This window comes from Colletes latitarsis, unplaced genomic scaffold (genome assembly GCF_051014445.1).
Source record: "Colletes latitarsis isolate SP2378_abdomen unplaced genomic scaffold, iyColLati1 scaffold0007, whole genome shotgun sequence".
NCBI classification, from domain to species: Eukaryota; Metazoa; Arthropoda; class Insecta; order Hymenoptera; family Colletidae; genus Colletes; species Colletes latitarsis.
Genome location: NW_027488367.1, coordinates 17,452,839 through 17,465,099, shown reverse-complemented (window position 1 = coordinate 17,465,099; position 12,261 = coordinate 17,452,839).

The following is a 12,261-nucleotide window of genomic DNA, read 5'->3' as shown; positions in this document are numbered from 1 at the left end:
CCTAACCCAAACCTAACATGAATTATTCTCTAAAATATTGATCGAAACCAGGTTTAATGGACAGTTTCAGTGTGGTACCACACTACTACGTGATCCAAACCAGAAAAAAACCCAGGATCTGTTCATCAAGTATGTGAAATACGCGAAAGTATGAGCCTGATGAGGGCAAATCCCAGACCTATCCCAGACCTAACTTGCGTTATCCTCTAAAATATTGATCGAAACCAGGTTTAATCGACTGTTTCAGCGTGGTACCACATTACTATGTGATACAATCCAGAAACAGACCAGGATCCAGCCATGAAGTATGAGAAATATGCGAAAGTATGCGCCTGATGAGGGCAAATCCTAGACCTAACCCAGACCTAACATGCGTTATCCTCTAAAATATTAATCAAGACCAGGTTTATTGGAATGTTTCAGTGTGGTACCACATTACTACGTGATCCAAACCAGTAAAAACCCAGGATCCGTTCAACAAGTATGTGAAGAATGCGAAAGTACGAGTCTGATGAGTGAAAATCCCAGGCCTAACCTAGACCTAACATGCGTTATCCTCAATAATATCGATCGAAACCAGGTTTAATTGAGTGTTTCAGTGTTGTACTTCATTACTACGTGATGCAATCCAGAAAAAGCCCAGGATCTAGCTATCTAGTATGAGAAATATGCGAAAGAATGAGCCTGATGAGAGCAAATCCCAGGCCTAACCTAGACCTAACATGAATTATTCTCTAAAATATTCATCAAAACCAGGTTTAGTTGACTGTTTCAGTGTGGTACCACATTACTACGTGATCCAATCCAGAAATAGCCCAGGATCCAGCCATGAAGTATGAGAAATATGCGAAAGTATGAGCCTGATGAGGGCAAATCCCAGACCTATCCCAGACCTAACTTGCGTTGTCCTCTAAGATATTGATGGAAACCAGGTTTAATTGACTGTTTCAGTGTTGTACTTCATTACTACGTGATGCTATCCAGAAAAAGCTCATGATCTAGCCATCAAGTATGAGAAATATGCGAAAGAATGAGTCTGATGAGTGCAAATCCCAGACCTAACCTAGACCTAACATGAATTATTCTCTAAAATATTGATCGAAACCAGGTTTAATTGACTGTTTCAGTGTGGCACCACATTACTACGTGATCCAATCCAGTAAAACCCCAGGATCCGTTCAACAAGTATGTGAAGAATGCGAAAGTATGAGTCTGATGAGTGAAAATCCTCGGCCTAACCTAGACCTAACATGCGTTATCCTCAAAAATATTGATCGAAACCAGGTTTAATGGACAGTTTCAGTGTGGTACCACACTACTACGTGATCCAAACCAGAAAAAAACCCAGGATCTGTTCAACCAGTATGTGAAAAACGCGAAAGTATGAGCCTGATGAGGGCAAATCCCAGACCGATCCCAGACCTAACTTGCGTTTTCCTCTAAAATATTGATCGAAACCAGGTTTAATTGACTGTTTCAGTGTGGTACCACATTACTACGTGATACAATCCAGAAATAGCCCAGGATCTAGCCATGAGGTATGAGAAATATGCGAAAGTATGAGCCTGACGAGAGCAAATCCTAGACCTAACCCAGACCTAACATGCGTTATCCTCTAAAATATTTATCAAGACCAGGTTTAATTGATTGTTTCAGTGTGGTCCCACATTACTACGTGATCCAAAGCAGAAAAAACCCAGGATCCGTTCAACAAGTATGTGAAGAATGCGAAAGAATGAGTCTGATGAGTGAAAATCCCAGGCCTAACCTAGACATAACATGCGTTATCCTCTAAAATATTGATCGAAACCAGGTTTAATTGACTGTTTCAGTGTGGTACCACATTACTACGTGATACAATCCAGAAATAGCCCAGGATCTAGCCATGAGGTATGAGAAATATGCGAAAGTATGAGGCTGACGAGAGCAAATCCTAGACCTAACCCAGACCTAACATGCGTTATCCTCTAAAATATTTATCAAGACCAGGTTTAATTGATTGTTTCAGTGTGGTCCCACATTACTACGTGATTCAAACCAGAAAAAACCCAAGATCCGTTCAACAAGTATGTGAAGAATGCGAAAGTATGAGTCTGTTGAGTGAAAATCCCAGGCCTAACCTAGACCTAACATGCGTTATCCCCAAAAATATTGATCGAAACCTGGTTTAATCGACAGTTTCAGTGTGGTACCACAATACTACGTGATGCAAACCAGGGAATACCCAGGATCTGTTAAACGAGTATGTGAAGTGTGCGAAAGTATGAGCCTGATGAGGGCGAATCCCAGACCTATCCCAGACCTAACTTGCGTTATCCTCTAAAATATTGATCGAAACCAGGTTTAATCGACTGTTTCAGCGTGGTACCACATTACTATGTGATACAATCCAGAAACAGCCCAGGATCTATCCATGAAGTATAAGAAATATGCGAAAGTAAGAGCCTGATGAGGGCAAATCCTAGACATAACCCAGACCTAACATGCGTTATCCTCAAAAATATTTATCAAGACCAGGTTTAACTGAATGTTTCAGTGTGGTACCAGATTACTACGTGATACATTCCTGAAACAGCCCAGGATCTAGCCATGAAGTATGAGAAATATGCGAAAGTTTGAGCCTGACGAGGGCAAATCCTAGACCTAACCCAAACCTAACATGAATTATTCTCTAAAATATTGATCGAAACCAGGTTTAATGGACAGTTTCAGTGTGGTACCACACTACTACGTGATCCAAACCAGAAAAAAACCCAGGATCTGTTCATCAAGTATGTGAAATACGCGAAAGTATGAGCCTGACGAGGGCAAATCCCAGACCTATCCCAGACCTAACTTGCGTTATCCTCTAAAATATTGATCGAAACCAGGTTTAATCGACTGTTTCAGCGTGGTACCACATTACTATGTGATACAATCCAGAAACAGCCCAGGATCTAGCCATGAAGTATGAGAAATATGCGAAAGTATGAGCCTGATGAGGGCAAACCCTAGACCTAACCCAAACCTAACATGCGTTATCCTCTAAAATATTTATCAAGACCAGGTTTAATCGAATGTTTCAGTGTGGTACCACATTACTACGTGAACGAAACCAGAAAAAACCCAGGATCCGTTCAACAAGTAAGTTAAAACTGCGACAGTACGATCCTGATGAGAGCAAATCCCAGATCTAACCTAGACCTGACATGCGTTGTCCTCTAAAATATTGATGTAAACCAGGTTTAATTGACTGTTTCAGTGTTGTACTTCATTACTTCGTGATGCAATCCAAAAAAAGCCCAGGATCTAGCCATCAAGTATGAGAAATATGCGAAAGTATGGGCCTGATGGGAGCAAATCCCCGACCTAACCTAGACCTAACATGAATTATTCTGTAAAATATTTATCAAGACCAGGTTTAATTGAATTTTTCAGTGTGGTACCACATTACTACGTGATCCAAACCAGTAAAAACCCAGGATCCGTTCAACAAGTATGTGAAGAATGCGAAAGTATGAGTCTGATGAGGTCAAATCCCAGACCTATCCCAGACTTAACTTGCGTTATCCTCTAAAATATTGATCGAAACCAGGTTTAATCGACTGTTTCAGCGTGGTACCACATTACTATGTGATACAATCCAGAAACAGACCAGGATCCAGCCATGAAGTATGAGAAATATGCGAAAGTATGCGCCTGATGAGGGCAAATCCTAGACCTAACCCAGACCTAACATGCGTTATCCTCTAAAATATTAATCAAGACCAGGTTTATTGGAATGTTTCAGTGTGGTACCACATTACTACGTGATCCAAACCAGTAAAAACCCAGGATCCGTTCAACAAGTATGTGAAGAATGCGAAAGTACGAGTCTGATGAGTGAAAATCCCAGGCCTAACCTAGACCTAACATGCGTTATCCTCAATAATATCGATCGAAACCAGGTTTAATTGAGTGTTTCAGTGTTGTACTTCATTACTACGTGATGCAATCCAGAAAAAGCCCAGGATCTAGCTATCTAGTATGAGAAATATGCGAAAGAATGAGCCTGATGAGAGCAAATCCCAGGCCTAACCTAGACCTAACATGAATTATTCTCTAAAATATTCATCAAAACCAGGTTTAGTTGACTGTTTCAGTGTGGTACCACATTACTACGTGATCCAATCCAGAAATAGCCCAGGATCCAGCCATGAAGTATGAGAAATATGCGAAAGTATGAGCCTGATGAGGGCAAATCCCAGACCTATCCCAGACCTAACTTGCGTTGTCCTGTAAGATATTGATGGAAACCAAGTTTAATTGACTGTTTCAGTGTTGTACTTCATTACTACGTGATGCTATCCAGAAAAAGCCCATGATCTAGCCATCAAGTATGAGAAATATGCGAAAGAATGAGTCTGATGAGTGCAAATCCCAGACCTAACCTAGACCTAACATGAATTATTCTCTAAAATATTGATCGAAACCAGGTTTAATTGACTGTTTCAGTGTGGCACCACATTACTACGTGATCCAATCCAGTAAAACCCCAGGATCCGTTCAACAAGTATGTGAAGAATGCGAAAGTATGAGTCTGATGGGTGAAAATCCTCGGCCTAACCTAGACCTAACATGCGTTATCCTCAAAAATATTGATCGAAACCAGGTTTAATGGACAGTTTCAGTGTGGTACCACACTACTACGTGATCCAAACCAGAAAAAAACCCAGGATCTGTTCAACAAGTATGTGAAGAATGCGAAAGTACGAGTCTAATGAGTGAAAATCCCAGGCCTAACCTAAACCTAACATGCGTTATCCTCTAAAATATTGATCGATACCAGGTTCAATTGACTGTTTCAGTGTGGTACCACATTACTACGTGATCCAATCCAGAAATAGCCCAGGATCTAGCCATGAAGTATGAGAAATATGCGAAAGTATGAGTCTGATGTGGGCAAATTCCAGACCTATCCCAGACCTAACTTGCATTGTCCTCTAAAATATTGATCGAAACCAGGTTTAATTGACTGTTTCAGTGTGGTACCACATTACTACGTGATCCAATCCAGAAATAGCCCAGGATCCAGCCATGAAGTATGAGAAATATGCGAAAGTATGAGTCTGATGAGGGCAAATCCTAGTCCTAACCCAGACCTAACATGCGTTATCCTCTAAAATATTTATCAAGACCAGGTTTAATTGATTGTTTCAGTGTGGTACCACATTACTACGTGATCCGCACCAGAAAAAACCCAAGATCCGTTCAACAAGTATGTGAAGAATGCGAAAGTATGAGTCTGTTGAGTGAAAATCCCAGGCCTAACCTAGACCTAACATGCGTTATCCCCAAAAATATTGATCGAAACCTGGTTTAATCGACAGTTTCAGTGTGGTACCACAATACTACGTGATGCAAACCAGGGAATACCCAGGATCTGTTAAACGAGTATGTGAAGTGTGCGAAAGTATGAGCCTGATGAGGGCGAATCCCAGACCTATCCCAGACCTAACTTGCGTTATCCTCTAAAATATTGATCGAAACCAGGTTTAATAGACTGTTTTAGTGTGGTACCACTTTACTACGTGAACCAAAGCAGAAAAAACCCTCGATCAGGTCAACATGCATGTTAAAACTGCGAAAGTATGACCCTGATGAGGGCAAATCCCAGACCTATCCCAGACCTAACTTGCGTTGTCCTCTAAGATATTGATGGAAACCAGGTTTAATTGACTGTTTCAGTGTTGTACTTCATTACTACGTGATGCTATCCAGAAAAAGCCCATGATCTAGCCATCAAGTATGAGAAATATGCGAAAGAATGAGTCTGATGAATGCAAATCCCAGACCTAACCTAGACCTAACATGAATTATTCTCTAAAATATTGATCGAAACCAGGTTTAATTGACTGTTTCAGTGTGGCACCACATTACTACGTGATCCAATCCAGTAAAACCCCAGGATCCGTTCAACAAGTATGTGAAGAATGCGAAAGTATGAGTCTGATGAGTGAAAATCCTCGGCCTAACCTAGACCTAACATGCGTTATCCTCAAAAATATTGATCGAAACCAGGTTTAATGGACAGTTTCAGTGTGGTACCACACTACTACGTGATCCAAACCAGAAAAAAACCCAGGATCTGTTCAACCAGTATGTGAAAAACGCGAAAGTATGAGCCTGATGAGGGCAAATCCCAGACCGATCCCAGACCTAACTTTTTTTTTTTTTTTTTTTTTTTTTTTTGTCGTGGGGAAAATCTTCGAAAGACTCCCTCCCACCTCCTTGGGGAGAGGTGGGAGGGGTGTGTGGGATTCCCCGCGCCCGTACAACGACAGGCGCGGGACCTACCCACTAAAAACCCCACGGTGACCCTTCGGCACGCTTTGGGAGGATACCGGGAATCGCTCGAAGCATTCTTCCGGTATCCTCCCCGTGCCCGCGCTTTCGCGCCCATCCCCCGGGGGGACAATCGGTCCCCCCAGTAGACACACTGCCTCATAGCGGCGGGACGGGGCCACTCCATCCCGCCGCTATCCGTCCCGGGGCCGCGTTTAGTGGCGGCTGCGAGCCCCAACTCGCAACCGCCCGCGACCCCGTATCCCAGACCTAACTTGCGTTTTCCTCTAAAATATTGATCGAAACCAGGTTTAATTGACTGTTTCAGTGTGGTACCACATTACTACGTGATACAATCCAGAAATAGCCCAGGATCTAGCCATGAGGTATGAGAAATATGCGAAAGTATGAGGCTGACGAGAGCAAATCCTAGACCTAACCCAGACCTAACATGCGTTATCCTCTAAAATATTTATCAAGACCAGGTTTAATTGATTGTTTCAGTGTGGTCCCACATTACTACGTGATCCAAACCAGAAAAAACCCAAGATCCGTTCAACAAGTATGTGAAGAATGCGAAAGTATGAGTCTGTTGAGTGAAAATCGCAGGCCTAACCTAGACCTAACATGCGTTATCCCCAAAAATATTGATCGAAACCTGGTTTAATCGACAGTTTCAGTGTGGTACCACATTACTATGTGATACAATCCAGAAACAGCCCAGGATCTAGCCATGAGGTATGAGAAATATGCGAAAGTATGAGGCTGACGAGAGCAAATCCTAGACCTAACCCAGACCTAACATGCGTTATCCTGTAAAATATTTATCAAGACCAGGTTTAATTGATTGTTTCAGTGTGGTCCCACATTACTACGTGATCCAAACCAGAAAAAACCCAAGATCCGTTCAACAAGTATGTGAAGAATGCGAAAGTATGAGTCTGTTGAGTGAAAATCGCAGGCCTAACCTAGACCTAACATGCGTTATCCCCAAAAATATTGATCGAAACCTGGTTTAATCGACAGTTTCAGTGTGGTACCACAATACTACGTGATGCAAACCAGGGAATACCCAGGATCTGTTAAACGAGTATGTGAAGTGTGCGAAAGTATGAGCCTGATGAGGGCGAATCCCAGACCTATCCCAGACCTAACTTGCGTTATCCTCTAAAATATTGATCGAAACCAGGTTTAATCGACTGTTTCAGCGTGGTACCACATTACTATGTGATACAATCCAGAAACAGCCCAGGATCTATCCATGAAGTATAAGAAATATGCGAAAGTAAGAGCCTGATGAGGGCAAATCCTAGACATAACCCAGACCTAACATGCGTTATCCTCAAAAATATTTATCAAGACCAGGTTTAACTGAATGTTTCAGTGTGGTACCAGATTACTACGTGATACATTCCTGAAACAGCCCAGGATCTAGCCATGAAGTATGAGAAATATGCGAAAGTTTGAGCCTGACGAGGGCAAATCCTAGACCTAACCCAAACCTAACATGAATTATTCTCTAAAATATTGATCGAAACCAGGTTTAATGGACAGTTTCAGTGTGGTACCACACTACTACGTGATCCAAACCAGAAAAAAACCCAGGATCTGTTCATCAAGTATGTGAAATACGCGAAAGTATGAGCCTGATGAGGGCAAATCCCAGACCTATCCCAGACCTAACTTGCGTTATCCTCTAAAATATTGATCGAAACCAGGTTTAATCGACTGTTTCAGCGTGGTACCACATTACTATGTGATACAATCCAGAAACAGACCAGGATCCAGCCATGAAGTATGAGAAATATGCGAAAGTATGCGCCTGATGAGGGCAAATCCTAGACCTAACCCAGACCTAACATGCGTTATCCTCTAAAATATTAATCAAGACCAGGTTTATTGGAATGTTTCAGTGTGGTACCACATTACTACGTGATCCAAACCAGTAAAAACCCAGGATCCGTTCAACAAGTATGTGAAGAATGCGAAAGTACGAGTCTGATGAGTGAAAATCCCAGGCCTAACCTAGACCTAACATGCGTTATCCTCAATAATATCGATCGAAACCAGGTTTAATTGAGTGTTTCAGTGTTGTACTTCATTACTACGTGATGCAATCCAGAAAAAGCCCAGGATCTAGCTATCTAGTATGAGAAATATGCGAAAGAATGAGCCTGATGAGAGCAAATCCCAGGCCTAACCTAGACCTAACATGAATTATTCTCTAAAATATTCATCAAAACCAGGTTTAGTTGACTGTTTCAGTGTGGTACCACATTACTACGTGATCCAATCCAGAAATAGCCCAGGATCCAGCCATGAAGTATGAGAAATATGCGAAAGTATGAGCCTGATGAGGGCAAATCCCAGACCTATCCCAGACCTAACTTGCGTTGTCCTCTAAGATATTGATGGAAACCAGGTTTAATTGACTGTTTCAGTGTTGTACTTCATTACTACGTGATGCTATCCAGAAAAAGCTCATGATCTAGCCATCAAGTATGAGAAATATGCGAAAGAATGAGTCTGATGAGTGCAAATCCCAGACCTAACCTAGACCTAACATGAATTATTCTCTAAAATATTGATCGAAACCAGGTTTAATTGACTGTTTCAGTGTGGCACCACATTACTACGTGATCCAATCCAGTAAAACCCCAGGATCCGTTCAACAAGTATGTGAAGAATGCGAAAGTATGAGTCTGATGAGTGAAAATCCTCGGCCTAACCTAGACCTAACATGCGTTATCCTCAAAAATATTGATCGAAACCAGGTTTAATGGACAGTTTCAGTGTGGTACCACACTACTACGTGATCCAAACCAGAAAAAAACCCAGGATCTGTTCAACCAGTATGTGAAAAACGCGAAAGTATGAGCCTGATGAGGGCAAATCCCAGACCGATCCCAGACCTAACTTGCGTTTTCCTCTAAAATATTGATCGAAACCAGGTTTAATTGACTGTTTCAGTGTGGTACCACATTACTACGTGATACAATCCAGAAATAGCCCAGGATCTAGCCATGAGGTATGAGAAATATGCGAAAGTATGAGCCTGACGAGAGCAAATCCTAGACCTAACCCAGACCTAACATGCGTTATCCTCTAAAATATTTATCAAGACCAGGTTTAATTGATTGTTTCAGTGTGGTCCCACATTACTACGTGATCCAAAGCAGAAAAAACCCAGGATCCGTTCAACAAGTATGTGAAGAATGCGAAAGAATGAGTCTGATGAGTGAAAATCCCAGGCCTAACCTAGACATAACATGCGTTATCCTCTAAAATATTGATCGAAACCAGGTTTAATTGACTGTTTCAGTGTGGTACCACATTACTACGTGATACAATCCAGAAATAGCCCAGGATCTAGCCATGAGGTATGAGAAATATGCGAAAGTATGAGGCTGACGATAGCAAATCCTAGACCTAACCCAGACCTAACATGCGTTATCCTCTAAAATATTTATCAAGACCAGGTTTAATTGATTGTTTCAGTGTGGTCCCACATTACTACGTGATTCAAACCAGAAAAAACCCAAGATCCGTTCAACAAGTATGTGAAGAATGCGAAAGTATGAGTCTGTTGAGTGAAAATCCCAGGCCTAACCTAGACCTAACATGCGTTATCCCCAAAAATATTGATCGAAACCTGGTTTAATCGACAGTTTCAGTGTGGTACCACAATACTACGTGATGCAAACCAGGGAATACCCAGGATCTGTTAAACGAGTATGTGAAGTGTGCGAAAGTATGAGCCTGATGAGGGCGAATCCCAGACCTATCCCAGACCTAACTTGCGTTATCCTCTAAAATATTGATCGAAACCAGGTTTAATCGACTGTTTCAGCGTGGTACCACATTACTATGTGATACAATCCAGAAACAGCCCAGGATCTATCCATGAAGTATAAGAAATATGCGAAAGTAAGAGCCTGATGAGGGCAAATCCTAGACATAACCCAGACCTAACATGCGTTATCCTCAAAAATATTTATCAAGACCAGGTTTAACTGAATGTTTCAGTGTGGTACCAGATTACTACGTGATACATTCCTGAAACAGCCCAGGATCTAGCCATGAAGTATGAGAAATATGCGAAAGTTTGAGCCTGACGAGGGCAAATCCTAGACCTAACCCAAACCTAACATGAATTATTCTCTAAAATATTGATCGAAACCAGGTTTAATGGACAGTTTCAGTGTGGTACCACACTACTACGTGATCCAAACCAGAAAAAAACCCAGGATCTGTTCATCAAGTATGTGAAATACGCGAAAGTATGAGCCTGACGAGGGCAAATCCCAGACCTATCCCAGACCTAACTTGCGTTATCCTCTAAAATATTGATCGAAACCAGGTTTAATCGACTGTTTCAGCGTGGTACCACATTACTATGTGATACAATCCAGAAACAGCCCAGGATCTAGCCATGAAGTATGAGAAATTTGCGAAAGTATGAGCCTGATGAGGGCAAACCCTAGACCTAACCCAAACCTAACATGCGTTATCCTCTAAAATATTTATCAAGACCAGGTTTAATCGAATGTTTCAGTGTGGTACCACATTACTACGTGAACGAAACCAGAAAAAACCCAGGATCCGTTCAACAAGTAAGTTAAAACTGCGACAGTACGATCCTGATGAGAGCAAATCCCAGATCTAACCTAGACCTGACATGCGTTGTCCTCTAAAATATTGATGTAAACCAGGTTTAATTGACTGTTTCAGTGTTGTACTTCATTACTTCGTGATGCAATCCAAAAAAAGCCCAGGATCTAGCCATCAAGTATGAGAAATATGCGAAAGTATGGGCCTGATGGGAGCAAATCCCTGACCTAACCTAGACCTAACATGAATTATTCTGTAAAATATTTATCAAGACCAGGTTTAATTGAATTTTTCAGTGTGGTACCACATTACTACGTGATCCAAACCAGTAAAAACCCAGGATCCGTTCAACAAGTATGTGAAGAATGCGAAAGTATGAGTCTGATGAGGTCAAATCCCAGACCTATCCCAGACTTAACTTGCGTTATCCTCTAAAATATTGATCGAAACCAGGTTTAATCGACTGTTTCAGCGTGGTACCACATTACTATGTGATACAATCCAGAAACAGACCAGGATCCAGCCATGAAGTATGAGAAATATGCGAAAGTATGCGCCTGATGAGGGCAAATCCTAGACCTAACCCAGACCTAACATGCGTTATCCTCTAAAATATTAATCAAGACCAGGTTTATTGGAATGTTTCAGTGTGGTACCACATTACTACGTGATCCAAACCAGTAAAAACCCAGGATCCGTTCAACAAGTATGTGAAGAATGCGAAAGTACGAGTCTGATGAGTGAAAATCCCAGGCCTAACCTAGACCTAACATGCGTTATCCTCAATAATATCGATCGAAACCAGGTTTAATTGAGTGTTTCAGTGTTGTACTTCATTACTACGTGATGCAATCCAGAAAAAGCCCAGGATCTAGCTATCTAGTATGAGAAATATGCGAAAGAATGAGCCTGATGAGAGCAAATCCCAGGCCTAACCTAGACCTAACATGAATTATTCTCTAAAATATTCATCAAAACCAGGTTTAGTTGACTGTTTCAGTGTGGTACCACATTACTACGTGATCCAATCCAGAAATAGCCCAGGATCCAGCCATGAAGTATGAGAAATATGCGAAAGTATGAGCCTGATGAGGGCAAATCCCAGACCTATCCCAGACCTAACTTGCGTTGTCCTCTAAGATATTGATGGAAACCAGGTTTAATTGACTGTTTCAGTGTTGTACTTCATTACTACGTGATGCTATCCAGAAAAAGCCCATGATCTAGCCATCAAGTATGAGAAATATGCGAAAGAATGAGTCTGATGAGTGCAAATCCCAGACCTAACCTAGACCTAACATGAATTATTCTCTAAAATATTGATCGAAACCAGGTTTAATTGACTGT